The sequence below is a fragment of the Squalius cephalus genome, assembly GCF_949319135.1.
Source record: "Squalius cephalus genome assembly, chromosome: 2".
In the NCBI taxonomy this organism is placed as follows: Eukaryota; Metazoa; Chordata; class Actinopteri; order Cypriniformes; family Leuciscidae; genus Squalius; species Squalius cephalus.
In genome coordinates this window covers 36,220,364-36,243,215 of record NC_137123.1, presented here as the reverse complement: position 1 = coordinate 36,243,215, position 22,852 = coordinate 36,220,364, and positions in this window count along the sequence as shown.

Below are 22,852 nucleotides of genomic sequence, written 5' to 3'. Positions count from 1 at the left end.
ATATATACACAGTATATACATGCAAATATTTCTTAAATATATACATGCATGTGTGTGTATTTATATATAGAAAATAATTATACACCGTACACACACATATATTATGTAAAAACAAACTTTTATTTTGGATGCGATTAATCACGATTGAATCACAACATTAACCACTGAAGTCTTTAGAATCAACTGATTTGAGGGGAAAATCACCCACTTTGCATACAGCAAGTTGTATTTTGAGACCATGTTTAATATTTAATATGTTTCCAGTAAAGTGGATCTAAAAATGCTGTTACCAAATCACTTTCTCATGTACCATGTAAAATGTAATTTTATTTTAGTATTTTCGTCTTGCTTTCCAATAAAAAGTAAAGTCTCAGAACACGATGAGAAGCCAATTTGTGTAAGATAAGAGGACTTGTTTTCAAAGAACATATTTTTCTCTGGGACAGTACTGGCAGCAATTGGAAATTATTGGGATTCCCCAGATGTCAGACAGGCTATCACCTGTCTGTCTTTCCAGGGCAATAAGCCAGTGGTGCAAGCATAGCCTACACTGCCTGAATAAAGTGGGAATAAAGTGGGATGGGAAAAAAAACACACACGGTGTGAGGCCAAAGAAAGTCCCAGTGTCTGAATAAAATCATGTGGTTCAGAAAATTGGGTAAAATCATTTAATATTCAAAATAGGAAGATATGTTAATTAGGATATGGATAATTAAAAGGAGGATTAAGGGTATATGAATGTATCTTCACATTCTGCTTGTGTTTAGTCTACAATAAAGTAAAGTTGTCTGTATTGAATCAGATGCTGTTAATTCTGAAAAAGAACCCATCAATCACTTCCTTAGATATTCTCACATGCACAGTCTTGGTCCGGCTTTACTCAAATAAAAGCTATACATCTTCATTACAAACAACATACCTACAAACTAAACAAAATGTTTTATTATTTATATCTTCTATCCTGAACATCAAACATGGCTGTGAGTGCACAATGTGTCCAGATTGTACATGCACATTTGTGCAAACAAAAAAACACAAACACCACGGCAATCAAAAGAGTAAGCATTACCCAACTAGAACATTGCCCTGTTTATGAAGGACTATTAGTAGTCATGGTGGCAAACACGCACACACATCTATCCATTATGCAAACACACATTATTTCCAGACAACATGGCTTATTATCCTCTGACCTCAGGGAAACTTCTTTAGTTTCAGTTTTCTGACATGCAACTCAACATTAGCATCTTAAACATTAAAGTCCAATAACATGCAATATTCGCTGAATGAGCACTGAAAAAATGACAACAAAAGCCAAGAAAACAACAAATAACAGTCGATTAACATATAAATTGTTTTTATTTATTCATCAGGACTTATTCACTTATCTATTGTAGCAACAATGGCATCTGCTTTTCAAATTAAGGAATCATGTGACGCCAAAACACATCGTCTTTGTCCTTACGGGTTAATAATTACCCCACAAGGACCAATTTGCCAGCGCCAGTTTGGCTGGGTTTCCCCCAACCTCACAGCAGGAGACATCCCAGAACACACACACACACACACACCAAGAGACCAACTTGTGTGTGTAACGCAGGATAAGCAATATTTATTTTAAATATATGTACAATTCCATTATGCATGTGTGTTATAAAAGAGGGGTGGTTTGCTAGAGTATAGGTTTGAATCCTAAATGTTCATTGAAGGGAATTCCTCAGTCGTGTCTTGTTGTAACCCTGCCTCAGACCATAAAACTTTACGACCCAGGAAAACAGACATTCCAGCGAGTCACGTCCCAAACGCACCACACACACACACAGATTTCCCATTGACTTACCCACATAGGACATTACCAAAATGGTGATATATTTCTGAGGTGCCTTTTGTTATGACCATGTCATATTGGGGTGTCTACGATTTTGTCATGTGGTAATCAAAACTTTAAATGTGTATAATTCTGCATATCCCCTGTAACTTCGCATTTCTACAACCTTCATGTGATGTGTCTGATGTCTATGGAATTCTCTCAATATAACAGAGCCAAATTCCAATAGCAGAATGCAGTAATATACATTGTTTACACATTTCATATTTCTGGAACTGAAAGGCTTAAGTCAATCGTCACTGTAACTCGAGCCAGGAGATCGTTCCAAACGAACAAAGGATCTTCCCGCTAGAAAAAATCTCGACAGCTGATTCGTCCTCCACGAAGAAGGGGGCGGTACCTGGGACACTGATAAAAGTCCAAACCTTCAGTTTCCTCTCTCTCTTCTCTCATCGATCGCTCTGACCTCCTCCTCTTCTCCACGCGCAGCGCTCCTCCTCCCAACGGAACCCGCTGGACCCAGGCCTTGCCTCGGCCTCGGGGACGCATGCCCTCGCGTCATGTAGAAGCTGCCGTTCTTTGCAACTAAGTTATATTTTGCCTCTTCCGTCACGGGAGATGAATCTTATTTTCCGGTAAACGTTACATTCAGTGAGCCTTTCAAGCTTCGCGCGACACCGGAAGACGCAGCAGAAACAGGACACCGTCCGCGCTTCCTTCCTGTCTCAGCCTCACCCGAACAGAGAACAGACTTGCAAGTATCTTTTGATCCCTCTAAAGCTGATTTCCTGGGGCCGGTTTCACAAAGATAGACTTTGACTATGGCTTAGATATAGTAGATAGTCAGACTTCAGATAGACATCTAAATCAGACCGTTGCACAAAGCACTTAAGACTCTGACTATCTTAAGTAGGACTACACTGCAATGCATTCTGGGTAAAATAAGACACTTTTCAAAACAAAAAACATGGCGGATCGAGTAAGCACATTCAACCGCTCAGTGCAGTTTACCACAGCGGAAAATGTGTTTGTTGGAGGAGTATAAATTGTCTCTGGTATAAATGACACAGTATGTTTTTATGTTTCCACTGTTCGATCGCGCCCGTGCCTCTCTCTCTCTCTGACACACACACTCCAGCATTGCAATCTTGACATCGCAGCCTGTTATTATGCAGCGTTCACACCAAACGCGTCTATCGCGTCTAATTCGACGCTTGAACATTTAAAATCCATTCGCGCGTCCAAGTTGAATAGGACGCGCGTATAAAGCGAGCGTTTGAAGCGAAATAGACGGGCATTCAGAGCTATGACTCCACTACCCCCTGTTTGAGCAGTCACGGTGTATTTATTGCATTTCACGCATCGCCCGTGACGCGCGTATGAAAGGGAGCGCGTCGATCGTTGCTCGCGTTGACTATGTAACGGCCCTAACAGTTACAAGGACATTTTACTTGGGAATGTAGTAACAAGAAGAAATGTTTAAATTATGAGCCATTTTCCCTTTTCTTTTGGCAGTTTGTAATGTAACTGATTGTTACTGCTGGTTGCCAAGGTAACATAGAGTCTTAGACCTAAGTTAGCCTGGGGGTAAGGTGTCTAATTTTTTTGGTCTAAATTAAGTCAGTCTTTATTTTTGTGAAACAGTCTAACTTGCATTAGACTAGTCTATGAGCACATTTTAGACTTGTCTAACACTATAGACCGGTCTAAAATAGCTTTGTGAAACCGGCCCCTGGGGTCCGGCTTTTAGGTTTCTGTATGTAACAATTACTAGCTTTTCCCTTCTCTCTATTTCTTTCTTTCTTTCTTTCATTTCATTCTGATCATGTTATGTTTTATGTTTTGGTTAGGTTAAGTGTTTGTTTGTTTATTGTTTGCATTTTTACGTACGTTTATATTTGTAGCTCATATAATCTCTAGCCTTACATTTATTAAAATCCATGGAATACTTTTCACTGTCTCTGTGTTTGAAAATCCACCTTATAAGTCAATGAAACTTAAAAGATCCAATTATAAGCTACAAAGCTCGATATATAGACTACTTGAGTAGTTTTAATTAATAAACTCAGAAAGTTTGATGTCCGTGGCCAGAACATAAAACTTTCTTGGAGTTTGTGAATACCCCTTCTTAACTGTAATGATCTTACATTCATTCACCGGACGAATTAAATGTTGGTCAGACCAGTTACAGAACAAGGTAATCTCGAAAATTGATAAAATAAATGTACATGCGACTTATGAATTATGACCATGAGTCATAAATATTAATATTCCCAGAATTCCCCATATTCTTGAGCTAATTCACATTTACCCAGAGTCGTATTCGCTACACTATTGAAAACAACAAGTACTACAATAATATGACCAGAATACAATGCGTAGCCTATAGTGTCTGCGTTTGTGCGTGTGCCAACACCAATATTGACTGTAGTCAAGGCAAGTCACATTTATTACAGTGCTTTATACAATACAGATTGAATCGAAGCAGCTTCACAGTAATAAACAGAAAAATAATGGTCTGATGCAAACTTAATTAAATATGAGACAAATTCAATCTCTGCTGTAAAGCAGCTATACAGAAGACATGTCATTATTCAGCTCAAGTCAGGTCAATGTTGATTCAATTCAGTTTAATAACAGTGTAAATATTGCAAAATTAGTCAGTTATGCAACAAAGTTGACTGTAATTTATTGTATTGGAGATATACAGTATGCATTACCTAATTGTTCATGTTTGTAATTACCTGTTGCACAGCCAGAGTATAAAACTTGAAACTGTAGTTGCTTGCAATTCTCAAGGACATTTCTCATGGCAGTTTTACACGTGAATATACACTTCAGTTGTGATGCTTTCACATGGTGCATTTATAGAGCTATTACAGCAGAGTGATTATACAAGTCTTGACACTAACAGAAGAGGAAATGGGTGAGAACAGATAATAGTGTTCGACAGCATGTTAATCTAATTGCTGGTAATACCCTGAGTTGTTCCAATAACTGCAGGACATTTTGAATTTTAAAATGCATTTGGATGGATCTACTTAATGGCTTCATCCAACACACAAGCATTTATCCTCTTTTCAATAGGGACTCTCGAGGGGCAGAAATATGTGTAAGGAGTTTGGTTGATAATTTGGTTTATTGTATTATAAAATTACCAATAAAACCTGATTCAACATGAGAAGAATAGAAAAAAACAAAACAAAAACGTAGCACTCTGGGAGTCCCTTTGGACCAACACATACAGATCATGTACACATACAGCTCACGTGTGCAGTGTCAGGGACCGCAGCTGATGGCGTGTACCTGAACTTCCCACTCCCTACTTCTATTATCTTGCTTTATAAACTATAAAACTAACTGTATAACATTACTTTGGAGGCAAGTAGCATGCTTTGAGGAACCATGAATGGGCTTAGAGCTAATCGCACACGAGGCCACAGAAAGTAGCGAGTAATCGCGAGTTTGTAAACAAGCCCATGTGCTTGCTGCTGCTGCAGGGCTAGAGCCACGCCCCCTCCTGTCTCAGTCTGTTTGAAGCTTTCTGAAATCACTTGTATGGGCTAAATATTTAACTCATTTGCCATTTATTAATTTTAATTTTTTTCTTCAGTGAATTAAAACTTATAGAGGAAGTAAAATCTGATTTATTGCAGAATATATATATATATATATATATATATATGAAGAGTTCAGATGCAAAAGCCTCTAAGTGCCATCTGAAATTTTCTTATAGAATGATCATTTTTATCAAGCTCGTTTATTTAAGTTCAGTAATTTCACTTAAATGGCAATGAAAATGACCTATTAATTGCCATTTAAGTGAAATTACTGAACTTAAATAAACAAGCTTGATAAAAATTATCATTCTATAAGAAAATTCCAGATGGCACTTATAGGCTTTTGCATCTGAACTATTCATATATAAATAAAATTCTAATTCAAATATTTAAATGTATGAATTTTGACAATTTATCCTATTTTACCCTACCAAAAATCTGAGAAATGAGTAATGCCTTTATTTCATTAGTTATCTCAACACATCGACACTAGATTCAAATTATTTTTGTCTTCAGATATCATATAATCAAGTTGAATCAACACTGCAAAAAATGACAACATATGTTTTTTTCCCACATTACTTAAATAATTTAACCAATTTCAACTTCTTTTTTAAGTTAAAGTAAGATTCAACTATAGGCAAGATAATGTTTCTTTTAAATGGTTGAAATGACTTGGATAGTTAATTTGATTAAGAAGGCAACAAATAAAGGGTTGAATTAGGGGGAATTTTTCCCAAATCCTCAAATCAAATACCTTACATGATGGCATCAATCATGGTTAGGTTGTGAATGGCTGCATACAAAGCTGCATGTTTCTTCTTTCAATGAGCAATAGCTGTGCTAAAGCCAGTGCAGTAACAAATATCTTTCTACTTGTGCTGTGCTGCAGACAGTCTTTTAACTGAATATCAAATACAAACAGGTCTTTTCCATTTACTCAAAATCACAGACTTGAATATATTGGAATCAATATATTTGAAATGAAATAACAAAAAAAAAAAAAAAAAAGATTAAGTTCAACTAAAAAATGTTTTAAATGAAGATAAATACATTTTATGTAACCACTTGCCTTAAAAATTGAGTAAAATCAAGCCAATGTGCCCAATTACCCCAATGTGTATTATATAGAATAGAGGTAATTCTGATTTGATTTCTCTTTTAATATGTTCCCTGTTAAATATTTGCCTCAAGCACAATGCTACTAAGCCGTGACCTATTTGCCTATTATGAGAACAAACTCAACTCAACTGTTAAGTAGGAGAAAAGATTTAGAGCATTAACTGACTTAAAGAGGTTAATTTAAAAATATATACATGTTTTCTTCATCATGTAGGTCATTTTCCCTAATTCAAAATAGTTTTCTTCTGGGCAGGCAGAAAAAAAAGACATATGTTGCAAATGATTATTTTCTTTATAGAACATTTTGTGAATAGAGTCCTCACTGGTGTTCACCCAGCTGTTCTGTATAGTCAAAATGTCTTTTAATGATAGAGGTCAGGCGAGATTGACCAGACTGGTTCAGGCTCATTACCACAGACACATTTCTAATATTGGCTAAGTCACTTCTTTACTCCCAGAACAGTCTCAATTGTTTGTGGCATGGGCTTAACAAGGTGCTGGAAACATTCCAGTATACAATGTGGCAGAAAAGCTACTTGTTTTGGTTGCTATTCTGTTTAGACAGAGCTCTGTGGGGTCAGTCACAAGGGTCTGTATAAACTTCCAAGTGTTTAATTGCTGAAAAGAAAAGATGTCTTCTTGGGTTTTAAAGGATGGATGTCTTGATCTCAAGAAACAGAAAATGCTCCCATTGACCAATTTAATAAATTATGTTTTATTAACAAAGTTCGGGAGGAACAGGTTCAAATGATCTATCCTATCAGCATGAGAGGAGGCCTATATACGTAGCCCACTCACCTGTTCCTCAACAGTTTTCAGCATCCCTCCACCACCCCGTCTCCTCACACTCGCCAGGTTAATATCCTAACCAGAGATGCAGTTGGATTACTCTGGGTTTGGGCCAAAATACAGAGCTCGGAGCTCTCTCCTCGGACAGCACGCCAAATACACATACTTCTTTTACTCTATCTGATTATTTGTAAGTGTGAACTCGTGAAACCAAGTACTATACAGGCATGTCATACATTAGCATAAGTTGCTATAGTAGATTTGCAAATAATTTTATTGGCATTTTATCAACACAGATATTTATAAAAAAAAAAAAAAGGCAATATCAAAGTGAGACCTATCTTAAAAGGTCCCCTTTTCATATTTTACATGCAATAATTTCAAACAAAATCACTCTGGTCAGTTTTGTAGTTTTTAGGTAGTTGTGCTTGTATTTACTGTGGCAACCATGTTATGTCAAATCCATCACACAACTTGTATAGAAATTGTTTGGGATTTGTAGATCATTTCCATTATTTTAATGTCAATAAAATAACGTGAGCAAAGAACCCATTATAATTAGTGGTTTTGGGGGCCTTAGGAGGTGGGTGGAGCCAAAGAGACCGGGCGACACAGAATGTCCTGTAGACCAAGGCAGATCATGGGGACGAGTGGCCGAGGTGAAACCAGAGAGCCGAAGGGAAGGCGGAGACCGACGGAGCCAAAGGGGTAGAGGTACGAGTCACAGATGAAGGCCCATAAATCCATGGCAACAGCAGAGCGATGACTTACCAAGGTGGAGCCGGAGGGACAAGGAAGTCCAGTGGAGCCGTCCCAGGTGATACTGAGGGGGGAGGAGCCACGGTGGAGCTGACAGGTCGACAGGCTGAGGTTGGAGTGATGGGCACAGAGGTTCAAGGCGGAGCAAACGACTCGACAGTACAGGCTGAGCTGGAGAACTATCAGATCAAGGCGGATCCACGATGCACCGAGTAGGCAGCATTGGAGGAGACAAATTGCTGATGAGAGGAAGTAAAGACAGGACTGAGGGACTGGGCAGTGCAGGCAGAGGGTTAATAAACGCCATTCCTGGCCGATATTGTACACACAAACAGTCTAAAAATGGCCTCCTTGGCCGATACATGACAGGCAGATTGGTCAGGAATGACCCTCTAGGCCAACGTAGTACAGGCAGAAAAGACTGGAACAAGCAGACAACACTGGAACATTCTCTCTGGCCAACACGGAACAGGCAGAGGAGGTGGGAGTGGGAGGGAAACTTCAATGACTTCAATGCAGGGTGACGAAACAGGCATTGTGCAGGGTGACAAAACAGGTATGGTGCAATCTCCTCAAACAATATTTGGGGTGCTGAGTTCAGCGCATCCATCCGTCTTAGTCGAACGGACAGGGCTCCACACCATCCCCTCATATTCCACGAGTATACTCTCAGAAATGCACAATGTTGCCGGCTCACGTACCTGGTCAGACATTTTTTTGTTCTTGGGCTATAGGATGATATTAGGCTCTGGTGCTGGCTCTGGTGCTGGCATCGTGGTAATGTGGTGTTAAAGGGGGGGTCAGAAGTGAAATAGGACCCAGTCCACAAACTTCCTCAAAGCTCCCTCGAGGCCCATCTCCAGGCAGGCACACTCTCATCTCGGCATTGATGCCTGCCCGGAAAAACACATTGAGGCTAACTTCATCATAGTGTAGTGTACAAAATTAACAAGGTCTAAAGTTCCTCAGTGTGTCTCGAGGGAGTGATCCCCCTGGCAGAGGAGGAGTATTCGAACTGCCACAAGATCCATGTGTATGTTCAGTTCTTCTGTCAGTGTCGGTTGCAACAAAGATGAAAAAAAAAACTTTTAATAAATGCGAACTCAAAACAAAATACTAGTAATACTCAGAACTAGAACACATGAAAAGAACAATCGTGTAAAAGCGATGAGAACAGACAAATGGACTAAGCAAAACACAGGGAATATTGAGGCAGTAAAAAACAAACAAAAAGGAAATTGAACCAGAACATGTTGAACAGATTAATCCAAATTACTGCATAATAAAATAATACAAGACTCAGTGTGAGATGCGTCTGAAAAAATGCACTACAACTGGATTTTTTATGGCTTTGTCTCACTTAAGTAAATGCTTATCTCATTATCTCTCTGTCTGTTTAGTCAAATGTTATATCAATATTTGTATGTGTATGAATTTGTTATTACAATGTGGAATTACAATGTTGAATTTAACACTTTGATAACTGTCTGAACTGATTGACCCATTGTATAGGTTTTCTTAATCAGAGACACTTGGTTTTATCATTTCTTGCTGTGAGGTTTGTATTATGTTAGGGTTATCTTATAGTTTACTGGTGGTTAAAAAAATCATCAATGAGAATGTAAGGTCAGTGTATTACAGTGTGATATGTTTTTTGCATTATCAATTCTGATTTGTAATATAACTGACAGTCTACATGAGTGACATGGTTTTGTGAAAGTGATCTACAAATAAAATGACATCTTTAAAGACATTTTGTCAACAGAGTTTTTTTTCCCTAAATATTTCCAAGAATCTTCTGTTAAACTATATTTATTAAATATTCTACTACTAAAAATCAAATATGTTGGTTTTCATGAACTGAAATGCCTTATATCCCATTAAAATACATTATCTACAGAGTAAAGGGCAAAAATTACTCATCTGTATTGAGGTAGAAGTTTTACTGCTACTTAGTTATCTTTATCTCTTTCAAATAACTTACAGAGCATAGGGAACAGATTATCTCTTATTAACCTTTAACACTTTTGCAACAAATACATCATGGGACACAGTGTTGAATTATCAGAGAAAGATACTTTGCTAACAGAATTGGCACACACTCTTTCTGCAAGTCTCATGTGTGGTCTTGATGACCCGTTACCATGTTTTTATTGTCTTTACATTGAAATGAGTATATGAGTGCATAGCTCTCTGAAAATATAGCTCACAGAGTGCTTGTGCAAATAAAAAAGCAGGGTAACACAAACAACTGTGATATCATTTGCGTTGCCTTATAGGGATGTATTATATGATAACTCATGACTGACTTGTTCACTTGTACTCCAGATGGAAGTCAAGGGAAGTTGTGGGCCATTTCACCTTTAGCATTCGAGGTATGTAAGAAGACTATCTCTGTCATCTGTCACCAAGAGCTAATGTGACTAAGACGTGGGGTCAAGTGAAATTATACTGTATAAAACCTGTCCAATTATTTTACTAGAACACTATTTAATTCCTTACACCTCTTTTGTTTTGGACAAATTATTCCAAATTATGGGACACCCACAATGACAATAAAATATCCCAAAGGATGATGGTCAAAGGTTCTCATAGCATTAGTCTCATAGTACTGACTCACTCCAAATCCCAGTTCCAATCCCAATCCCATGTATTTCATAATCCAATGTGAATTATGCCTGCATGTGAGATTTATATTTTGTCCTCATTGTGGGGTTGTGTCTGAAGTGATTCATGATGGATTCAAGCATGCATTACTTGCTGTTTGCATTGCTATGGTTACAAAAAATAACTCTTTAATTGAATTTGATTCAGTCATGGACAGTGGCTCCACATGATTTAAACATGTTTTCTCTACTCAAATACTTCATGTAGGATGAACTAAACTGAACTGAGTACATTCAACTAAACTTAGACATGTCCAAATTGATTGAAGTTGTTCGGACATGTTTCCATAGCAAGCTAAATGTAACTTTTCTTTACACATTTGATGTGAGATGTTGGCAGTCCAAAGCTGAAACTGGTTACATCCATAGAATCACTGTCCATCTGTCACTGTCATGTGACTTCCGGTGTGAGTACGCTGAGCTTGGGAAAAGTGCAATATAAACTAGAAAAAAAAGTTTGTTGAGACAAACTTTAAGTTGGCTTGAGAAAGCCGGACCAGAGAGTTTGAAGAAGTTTAAAGTAGTTAGAATTTTAAAGTAGTTTAAATTTTGATTGACAGATTAGTTAAGAAAGAAAGAAAGAAAGAAAGAAAGAAAGAAAGAAAGAAAGAAAGAAAGAAAGAAAGATTAGTTAGAAAAAGAAAGATCAGTTAAAAAGAGAGATTAGTTAGAAAGATTAGAAAGAAAAATATTATTTAGAAAGAAAGAAAGATTAGTTGGAAAGAAAGAAAGAAAAATTAGTTAGATAGAAAGAAAGAAAGAAAGGTAGGTTAGAAAGAAAGATTAGTTAGAAAGAAAGAGATTAGATAGAAGGATAAATAGAATAGTTAGAAAGATAGATTAGTTAGAAAGAAAGAAAGATAGATAAGTTAGTTAGAAAGATAGATTAGTTAAAAAGAAAAAAGATAGATAAGTTAGACAGATAGATAGATTAGTCAGAAAGAAAGAAAGATAGATAGATAAGCTAGTTAGAAAGATAGATAGATTAGTTAGAAAGAAAGAAAGATAGATAAGTTAGTTAGAAAGATAGACAGATTAGTTAGAAAGAAAGAAAGATAGATAAGTTAGTTAGAAAGATAGATAGATTAGTTAAAAAGAATGAAAGTTAGATAAGTTAGTTAGAAAGATAGATAGATTAGTTAGAAAGTAAGATAGATAAGTTAGTTAGAAAGATAGATAGATTAGTAAGAAAGAAAGAAAGATAGATAAGTTAGTTAGAAAGATAGATGGGATTAGAAAGAAAGAAAGAAAGAAAGAAAGAAAGAAAGAAAGAAAGAAAGAAAGAAAGAAAGAAAGATAAGTTAGTTAGTTAGTTAGAAAGATAGATAGATAGATTAGTTAGAAAGAAAGATAGATAAATAGTTAGAAAGATAGATAGATTAGTAAGAAAGAAAGATAGATAGATAAGTTAGCTATAAAGATAGATTAGTTAGAAAGAAAGAAAGAAAGAAAGAAAGATATAGATAGATAGATAGATAGATAGATAGATAGATAGATAGATAGATAGATAGATAGATAGATAGATAGATAGATAGGTTAATTAGTACATAGAATAGTAGTTTAATTGAGTCTAGGGCTTCAGGGAGTTTAGATTTGAGTTTTTGGGTTGTGCACTAATGGGCCACCGTAGTCTTGGCTCAATTTGAACAGTCTGCAATGAAAGTCAATGGGGTTTTTATGATTTTTAATATTAATTTTTAAGAAAACTGAAAGTCAAATCAGTCTGAATAGATATAGCAACTCAAGTCAGAACAGTCTGAAAGTCTGACCCGAGTTTGGAGTTTGTAGAGTTAAAGCTCTAGGCGGAGTTAGTGTCAGAAAATTTTGGGTCAGAATAATAATAATAACTAGAATGTACATTTCCTGAAGAAAATGTGAAGTGGTGCTTGCAGTGGCAAAACTCGCCACTCGGTTGCTAGGGTGTTGTACATGTTTGCATTCGAGCCAACAACCATGTCTGTACGATGTTGTGGAGCTGAAATATGGCTTCTATATGTTGCAATATGGTTGCTAGGTGGCTCTAAATGGTTGCTAGGGTGTGAATACACAGTTACCATGGTGATATTTACAGGCTGTTTTACAACTGAAACTAATGAGCCAACCCCCATCTCTATACAATATTCTGATGCAGAGATGTAGGTCTTGTAAAATGGTTGCTAGGGTACTCTGTTTGGTTGCTATGGAGATGCTTGTCAGCTGCTAATGATGAAACTACAAAGGCTTCTTGTTAGCATGAATGATATAAACCAACTCCCATCTCTATACGATGTTCTGATGCAGAGATATACGTTTTGCTAAACGGTTGCTAGGGTACTCTATTTGGTTGCTAGCGAGTGGCTTGTCAGCTGCCAATCATGAAACTCCAAAGGCTTCTTGTCACTATGAATGATATAAACCAACTCCCATGCCTCTGCGACATTCAGAATGGAAGATATGCCTCTTTGGATTTTGGTTGCTAGGGTACTCTGTTTGGTTGCTAGGGAGTGGCTTGTCAGCTGTCAATGATGAAATTCCAAAGGCTTCTTGTCATTATGAATTATATAATCCAACTCCCATGCCTCTGTGACATTCAGAATGTAAGATATGCCTCTTTGGATTTTGGTTGCTAGGGTACTCTTTTTGGTTGCTATGGAGTTACTTGGCACCTGCCAATGATGCAATTCCAAAGGCTTCTTGTCACTATGAATGATATAAACCAACTCCCATGCCTCTGTGACATTCAGAATGGAAGATATCCCTCTTTGGATTGTTGTTGCTAAGGTGCTCGACAATGGTTGCTAGGGAGGGGCTAGGAAGTGTTGAGGTGATTTATGATTGGCCGTTTGCTGCCCTGAGTCAAACTTGTGTTAACCCCATCTCTTTATGATGTTCTGATGCAGAGATATAGGTCTTGCAAAATGGTTGCTAGGGTACTCTGTTTGGTTGCTAGGGAGTGGCTTGGCAGCTGCCAATCATGAAACTCCAAAGGCTGCTTGTCAGTATGTATGATATAAACCAACTCCCATGCCTCTGTGACATTCAGAATAGAAGATATCCCTCTTTGGATTGTTGTTGCTAAGGTGCTCGACAATGGTTGCTAGGGAGGGGCTAGGAAGTGTTGAGGTGATTTATGATTGGCCGTTTGCTGCCCTGAGTCAAACTTGTGTTAACCCCATCTCTTTATGATGTTCTGATGCAGAGATATAGGTCTTGCAAAATGGTTGCTAGGGTACTCTGTTTGGTTGCTAGGGAGTGGCTTGGCAGCTGCCAATCATGAAACTCCAAAGGCTGCTTGTCAGTATGTATGATATAAACCAACTCCCATGCCTCTGTGACATTCAGAATAGAAGATATCTCTCTATGAATTTTGGTTGCTAAGGTGCTCGACAATGGTTGCTAGGGAGGGGCTAGGAAGTGTTGAGGTGATTCATGATTGGCTGTTTGCTGCCCCGAGTCAAATGAGACCACCCCCATGTTTCTATGACAATTCAGTCCTGAGATATCCCTTTGATCTCTTTCAATGGAAGTCTATGGGACTTGTTGCTAAGGTGCTCTAAATGGTTGCTAGGGCGTGGCTTGATAGCTTCACAATGATCCTGAGAGACTGATTGGTCATCTGAGTAAGATGAGCCCTCCCCCTTGTCTCTATGACACTGTGATCCAGAGCTACGTTCATTACAAAATCCCTATGCAATTTACCATAGTAGGAAAAGCATGTGTGTTTCACGGGACATTCCTTCCCCATAGTAAGTCAATGGGACAACTTTGGGACGCTCCTGCCCCCCAGGGGTGCAACTTTTACCCCATTGTGAGGTATGTTCTTACAGAGCCTGTCAGCCTCTTCAAATGTGGCAAATCACACGTTTCTGCAAAATCCTCGCTCAGAGCTATGAGTGCTCAAAGTTCGTCGCAATGTTAAGTCAATGGAACTTTTTGGGGCGCTTTTTCGCCCCTGGGGCGAACACCGCACCCCCGATCGCTTATAAAAGTCATAGCACACCTCTCCTCAATAAGCCGGTCGATTTGACACCTCATTCATGGGTCTGTGACAAACGGTGCGGGGCGAGTTACGCGCCAAACTTTTGTCCAGAACAATAAGAAGAAGAAGAAGAATAATAAGTATGAGCAATAACAATAGTGATGCCTTGCTTTCAGCAAGCACCACTAATAATAATAAGTTTAAATAGGATTTCAGTAAGTTGGCTTTCTCAAGCCAACTTAATAATAATAATAAGTTTAAATAGGATTTCAGTAAGTTGGCTCTCTCAAGCCAACTTAATAAGTTTAAATAGGATTTCAGTAAGTTGGCTCTCTCAAGCCAACTTAATAAGTTTAAATAGGATTTCAATATGTTGGCTCTCTCAAGCCAACTTAATAATAATAAGTTTAAATAGGATTTCAATATGTTGGCTCTCTCAAGCCAACTTAATAAGTTTAAATAGGATTTCAGTAAGTTGGCTCTCTCGAGCCAACTTAATAAGTTTAAATAGGATTTCAGTAAGTTGGCTCTCTCAAGCCAACTTAATAAGTTTAAATAGGATTTCAGTAAGTTGGCTCTCTCAAGCCAACTTAACTAGATTAAAAAGTTCTTCGAGACAAACTTTAAGTTAGCTTGAGAAAGCCGGACCAGAAAGTTTAAAGAAGTTTAAAATAGTTTGGAGTTTAAATTAGTTTAAAGTTTAAAGTAGTTTAAAGTTTAAATTAGTTTGAAGTTTAAATTAGCTTAAAGTTTAAATTAGTTTGAAGTTTAAAGTAGTTTAAAGTTTAAATTAGGTAGTTTAAAGTTAAAAAGTTGTTGGGGGTTTTCTAGTGGGTTGCTAAGGTGTTCTCGGTGGTTGCTAGGCGGTTGCTAGGGTGTTCTGGGTGGTTGCTATTGTGTTGCTAGGTGGTTGCTAAGGTATTTTGGGTGGTTGCTAGGGTGTTCTGGGTGGTTGCTATGGTGTTGCTAGGCAGTTGCTAAGGTATTTTGGGTGGTTGCTAGGCGGTTTCTAGGGTGTTCTGGGTGGTTGCTAGGGTGTTGCTAAGCGGTTGCTAGGGTATTTTGGGTGGTTGCTAGGGTGTTGCTAGGCGGTTGCTAGGGTGTTCTGGGTGGTTGCTAGGGTGTTGCTAAGTGGTTGCTAGGGTATTTTGGGTGGTTGCTAGGCGGTTGCTAGGGTGTTCTGGGTGGTTGCTAAGGTATTTTGGGTGGTTGCCAGGGTGTTCTGGGTGGTTGCTATGGTGTTGCTAGGCGGTTGCTAAGGTATTTTGGATGGTTGCTAGGCGGTTGCTATGGTGTTCTGGGTGGTTGCTATGGTGTTGCTAGGCGGTTGCTAAGGTATTTTGGGTGGTTGCTAGGATGTTGCTAGGCGGTTGCTAGGGTGTTCTGGGTGGTTGCTAGGGTGTTGCTAAGTGGTTGCTAGGGTATTTTGGGTGGTTGCTAGGCGGTTGCTATGGTGTTGCTAGGCGGTTGCTAAGGTATTTTGGGTGGTTGCTAGGATGTTGCTAGGCGGTTGCTAGGGTGTTCTGGGTGGTTGCTATGGTGTTGCTAGGCGGTTGCTAGGGTGTTCTGGGTGGTTGCTAGGCGGTTGCTAGGGTGTTCTGGGTGGTTGCTATGGTGTTGCTAGGTGGTTGCTAGGGTATTCTGGGTGGTTGCTAGGCGGTTGCTAGGGTGTTCTGGGTGGTTGCTAGGCGGTTGCTAGGGTGTTCTGGGTGGTTGCTAGGCGGTTGCTAGGGTGTTCTGGTGGTTGCTATGGTGTTGCTAGGCGGTTGCTAGGGTATTCTGGGTGGTTGCTAGGCGGTTGCTAGGGTGTTCTGGGTAGTTGCTATGGTGTTGCTAGGCGGTTGCTAAGGTATTCAGGGCGGTTGATATGGTGTTACTAGGTGGTTGGTAGTTGTCACAGATGGTTACTATGGAGTTTTTATAGAGTTCTTAGCATGATCTTGGCATGATTTAGCACTTAACTAATCGCTATTAGCATGTAGCTATTCACTGCTAGCATGTGTAGCATGTTGGAAGTGCTGTTTGCTAGCATGAGTCAAAAGAGCCAAGCCTCATCTCTATACGATGTTCTGATACAGAGATATAGGTCTTGCAAAACGGTTGCTAGGGTACTCAAGTTTGGTTGCTATGGAGTTGCTTGGGAGCTGGAAGCTTTAAACTTAAGAAGTTTAAAGTGGTTTGAAGTTTAAAGTAGTTTACGAGTTTTGAGTTTACAAGTTTACAAGTTTAAATGAGTTTAGAGTGTATGTATGTGTGTGTGTGTGTGTGTGTGTGTGTTCACACACACACACACACACACACACACACACACACACACACACACACACACACACACACACACACACACACTCAGAGTTTATGAGTTTAGAGTTTATAAGTCTATAAATTGATGAGTTTATAAGTGTAAGAGTTTTTGAGTTTAGAGTTTATAAGTTTTAAATGAGTTTAGAGTTTATAAGTTTAAATGAGTTTAGACTTTATAAGTTTAAATGAGTTTAAGAGTTCAGAGTTTATTAATTTATGAGTTAAAGAGTTCATAAGTCTATGAATTCATGAGTTTATAAGTTAATTAGTTTATAAGTGTATGAGTTTAGAGTTTATTAGTTTAAATGAGTCTCATTGGCTAATATAGTATATAGAACGGCAGTTTGGTTTAGTCTTCAAGGTGTTTAGATTTGAATTTTCGTCGGTTGGTGAGTTTGAATCTGGATTTGAATTTTTTAGAACTCCCCAATGTAAGTCAATGGGAGTTTTTCCGAGTTTTGATCGGCATTTTTAGGAAAACCGTAAGTCCGATCAGTCTGAAAAGATATAGCAACTAACTTCAGAACAGTTTGAAGGTCTGAGCCGAGTTTGGAGTATGTAGAGTTAAAGCTCTAGGAGGAGTTTGAGTCAACAGTTTAGTACAGAAGAATGATAATAATAAGTTTAAATAGGATTTCAGTAAGTTGGCTCTCTCAAGCCAACTTAATAAGTTTAAATAGGATTTCAGTAAGTTGGCTCTCTCAAGCCAACTTAATAAGTTTAAATAGGATTTCAGTAAGTTGGCTCTCTCAAGCCAACTTAATAATAATAATAAGTTTAAATAGGATTTCAGTAAGTTGGCTCTCTCAAGCCAACTTAATTATCATCATGACTGGAGTAATGATGCCGAAAATTCAGCTTTGATCACATGAATAAATTACAGTTTACTATGGCAAGAAAACAGATAGCCTATGTTAAATTGTAATATTACAGTTTTTATTGTATTTTTGATCAAATAAATGCAGAAGAGAACAGTAGGCTAGTGTACAATAGTACATTTACTATAATTAGGGTAGTTTTGTAAAAGTTACTGACTAATTACAGGCGAGTTGAGAGCACAAATCACAAAATATTTAGTAGTCTTGAAAACGTATTCAGATTTAGCATATTAATGATGCATTCACCTCATAAATCATGACACACTGCTCTAGCACAGGAAAGTGCATACAAGTTCAAGTGCATGCTTTTAAAATGAAAAGGTATTGGTATCGGTATTGATATCGGCGATACTGGCCCTGTATTTACTTGGTATCAGATCGATACCGAAATTTGCAGTATCACCCACCCCTACGGCATGTCGCAATCTGTAACGAAGCATGCGAGAGCCAATGAGCGTTTGATATCACTGCCGTAAAACATGTCGTAACGCTTCGGGTGCAATTTTTGAATTTGAATTCACCACTAGCGCGGGATTGACGCTTACGGTCTCTGCTGAGAAGTGGAGATGAAGATCACTGGATAAAGGGCTGAATTTGGATCTGTTTCTTGCAAACAACGTATGGATTCTAAAGATTTGGATTACATCAAGCTAATAAAATTGATGTATTTTGTGAATTTATGTTGTGTTTTAGTGTATTATGGGTCTATACAGGGGAAAACGACTTTTGTGTCTCACCTCACGGTAAATAAACCAAATATTACAAAATGGTTAAACGATTGGTATTTTTAGGGTTTTAAAATGTATTCTTGTTTAAAGGGGTCATGAACTGGATTGTTTTATTATTTTATAATGTTGCCTGGGGTGCCCTTATAATGTTAGTATGATTTTTACATCAAAAATTGTCATAATTTATAAATAAAAGCCATTTTTCCAAGCCTGATTTCAGCCTCAGGTTTGAACGCTCCATTTTAAGGGGCATGTCTGCTGTGAGACTGCAGTGCAAACGCCCACTGCTGTGATTGGCTGACATGCTTGCATATGAAATAGCTAGTATTACATGAACTCTCTCGAAAACTTTTACTACGTTTTTACTATTACAGCTATCAAGATTAACAAATCGTGAAAAGTATCGTTTAAAGCATTATATTTAAATCTATTACATCGCATGAAAGGTTGCAGCATGATGAGCACTGACTGAGCAGATGACAGACAGTCTGTTGATCGCGTGAATAAAGATCTTATCATTGCAACGCAATTTTTGCACTCTCACAAATGCTTACACCAAATCACAATGCAAACACGATGTGAATACACAGTAAGAGCTTCGTTGTGTAGTGTAACAGTGTCATTATTTCATCACGAATTTGGTAAGTGTCCAGATATATCTTAATATAGAGCTTAAGCTCTCGCGGCTCGCGCTGTGCTGTTTGATTGACAGCTTGGGTGAATGGAAAGGGATCGTTCTTTGATCGCTTTCTGTATATAATTTAATAACAGTTTAAAAAATATTATTTTCATAATACTACGAGAAATGATGTGAAGTTGATCGTTTAGTCACTGATGCATAAACAGTACTGAACGATTTTAAGAGAAAGATATCTGAACTTGAATAATTACACATCAGAAATCACTGATCGCAGATCAGGCATTAGAATACACATGGCTACTTACATGTTGCTGGCAGATCCGTCGGGAAATTGTGATTAACTGATTTAATAAAGTTTAACCATGCTGGAATCCGAAGGAATTTATGCAGACTGTCTTCTTCCACAAACAGGCACGCACAATATTTAGTAAACAGCATGTTTATTGCTTGGAAGTAGCTCGATCCGGTTTAGCAATCATCATGTCGTCCTATGTTATTTAGCAAGTTTGGGCGAATCGGTGGGCGGGGCTAAACAGGCCGTGTTGAAGTAGGCGTTGATCTTCTTTTGTGGAGGCGGTGTTTTATCCTCTTTGACGTCATAGTTCCCCACTTTGAAAAATGAGTCGTTTGCTGAGCCTGATGTCTATAAAAGCTTTTATTGGACTAACAAGGTAGTTTTCAGTTCTGAAACTTACAGGATATTATTATAGTATGATGATCTCTTATATGTCAAAAGCTCAAGGAAAATTTGATTTCTCAGTTCATCACCCCTTTAACACCATAGGCTAATCCTCCGAAACGAGTTTGCAGCAGAAGTCACGAACAGAGCGAAATGTTATTATTTATGAGTAACGTTAAACTGTATTAATAAATGCGACTTAAAATTTAATTGATAAGACAATTGAATGCAATAGAGTCAAAACATTAATCCCACGATTTTAATATGCATAAGTTAAATAGGAATACGTACAAATGTGTACGTCGGTAAAGTTGTTTATACGTAAATAAATTACGTTTTTGTGCTGTCAATACGTAAATATTATACGCTTTAGTGCTGTAAATACGTCAGTATTATACGTTTCTGTGTGTATAAAACGTAAATAAATGTACGTATGGTAGAACTATGCTTTACGTAAAAATACACACGTATTCTCATGAGATCACGTTGTCAGACCCTTATTTTGAAATAGTGATGAACATGAAAAATCATGAAAGATTGGTAGAAACTTTTTGTTTTGTGTTTGTTTTGTTGTTTTTCTTCTTTTTCTAAAGAAAAAAGAAAGTTTCTAAAGAAAATATTTTAAATATATAAAAAAAAAATTTAGATCCTGCATTTGTTATGCGGCGGAGAGCATTTATGTGTTCGTTAGAGGTCGAATTCAAATCAGATACTGTCAAACTGCCCAATACTACTTCTGAATAGGATGTCTTCATAAATTGAATGCTAACTATGGAAATATATGGTTCAGATAACCATGTATTGTATATATTGTACCAAACCAATCTCTAAAGAATAACCACATTTTTAACTGCCTCAATTACAGACAATCTCTAGAGATATCTTAACATAACTTTGTCTTTCTTATCTCATGAACTGCAGGCTATAGATTTTTTATTTTTAATTGATAAATTTTTACTTCTGATGATGGCAGATGTGTAGAAAATGGCAGATGTAATGTAGAAAAGGATGGATGTCCCTATGGGAACATAGGGATGTTAATTTTAATGTTATTTTTTGTAATGCTGATCATATATTTCCGGGATCATTGCTTATCTGAGTCAGGTGTGCACATGAGTGGGAGGAAGGATAAAATAGCACTATACAGTGACTAGGAGATCAATCACATTGCATATCAGATAGTCTAAGTGTCTATCTCCTCCACCTCTCAGTCTATTACTGAAATCAGGTCGGTGCACAGATTTGAACAAATGCTTCTCCACAAACCTCAGGCTGCAGCGGAGGTCACAGTAATAGCTATAATTTCTGCATCTATACAATGCAACCTACCAGCCATTGCTCACATGCTCCTCAGAGATACAAAGCAGTAGATATAAAGAAATGTATTAAATAACATTACAATAAACATAGAAAGCTAATCTACAACAAGGTCATTCAGAGCCAGGCCTGGGGTGGGTAATCAGGAGAATCGGGAGAATTCCCGGTGGGCCGCTTCACTTTTGGGCCGGTCGAGGATTTTTTATTTTTTTTTCACATTTCAATGTCACGTTAGTTACATTACACGTTCCGCATTCTGACACCACAGTGCGCAGCCTCTGCATGGGTTGTACCATGTGAGGGAGTTCTCCCCTCCCCTCCTATAGAGTTGGTTGGGTCCATAGCCCGTCTTTTCCAAAATGTTTTCTCAGGTAGGCTACCGCGGCACCGCTGGCGCCTACCGATAGCTGGGCCGGCCCTACCGTAATGGTACGCGTCAGGGAGGATGGATGGGAGGAAGAGGCCAGGAGGTATGGAAGCTTGTTTCCGCCACAGAATAAAACATTTTAAAAGATAATTGCGACTTTTTATCTCACATCTTTGCGAGTTTACATCTCGCAATTCTGACTTTATTTCTCAGAATTGCGAGATACAAAGTCAGAATTGCGTGAAATAAAGTCGCAATTGCGTGATATAAAGTCAGAATTGCGTGAAATAAAGTCGCAATTTCGTGTTATAAAGTCAGAATTGCCTGAAATAAAGTCGCAATTTCGTGTTATAAAGTCAGAATTGCGAGATATAGTCAGAATTGCGTGATATGAAGTCGCAATTGCGTTATAAAGTCAGAATTGCAAGATATAAAGTCAGAATTGTGTGAAATAAAGTCGCAATTTCTTCTTATAAAGTCAGAATTGCAAGATATAAAGTCATAACTGCGTGAAATAAAGTCGTAATTGCTTCTTATAAAGTCAGAATTGCGAGATATAGAGTCAGAATTGTGTGATATAAAGTCACAATTGCGTGTTATAAAGTCAGAATTGCGAGATATAAAGTCAGAATTGTGTGAAATAAAGTCGCAATTGCTTCTTATAAAGTCAGAATTGCAAGATATAAAGTCAGAATTGTGTGATATAAAGTCACAATTCCTTCTTATAAAGTCTAAGTGAATTATTATTTAACCTTTACATTATTTGTTGAACCATGGTATTAATACAAACTACATAATAGTAAGAGCTGAACTGTTGCTTCATTTATCCAATTTGGAAAAAGTGCTAATTTGGAATTCCACAATGGAAAAAGTGGGCCGGTCTTGGGCCTGAAACTCCCGGGCTGAAAAGTGGCCCCACTCCGGCCCTGTTCAGAGCTGAGTAAGGCTTATAAACAATAGCAGTTTGGCTTGTACTGTATGTTTTAGTAGAAACCTCATAAACAGAGATCAGCAGAATCCTTCTTTTGGGGCCCCCACCAAACTAATAGGCACAACAAAACAATAAAGAACAACACTACAGTAATAAATAACTTCACACATGTGGACGAGTATGAAACTTTAGACAATTACATTATATCTGTGTGTGTCAAGTCAAATGAACTCACTTTTTTTAAAAAGGGTATATAAGTATATGAAGAGTTCAGATGCAAAAGCCTCTAAGTGCCATCTGAAATTTTCTTCTACAATGATAATTTT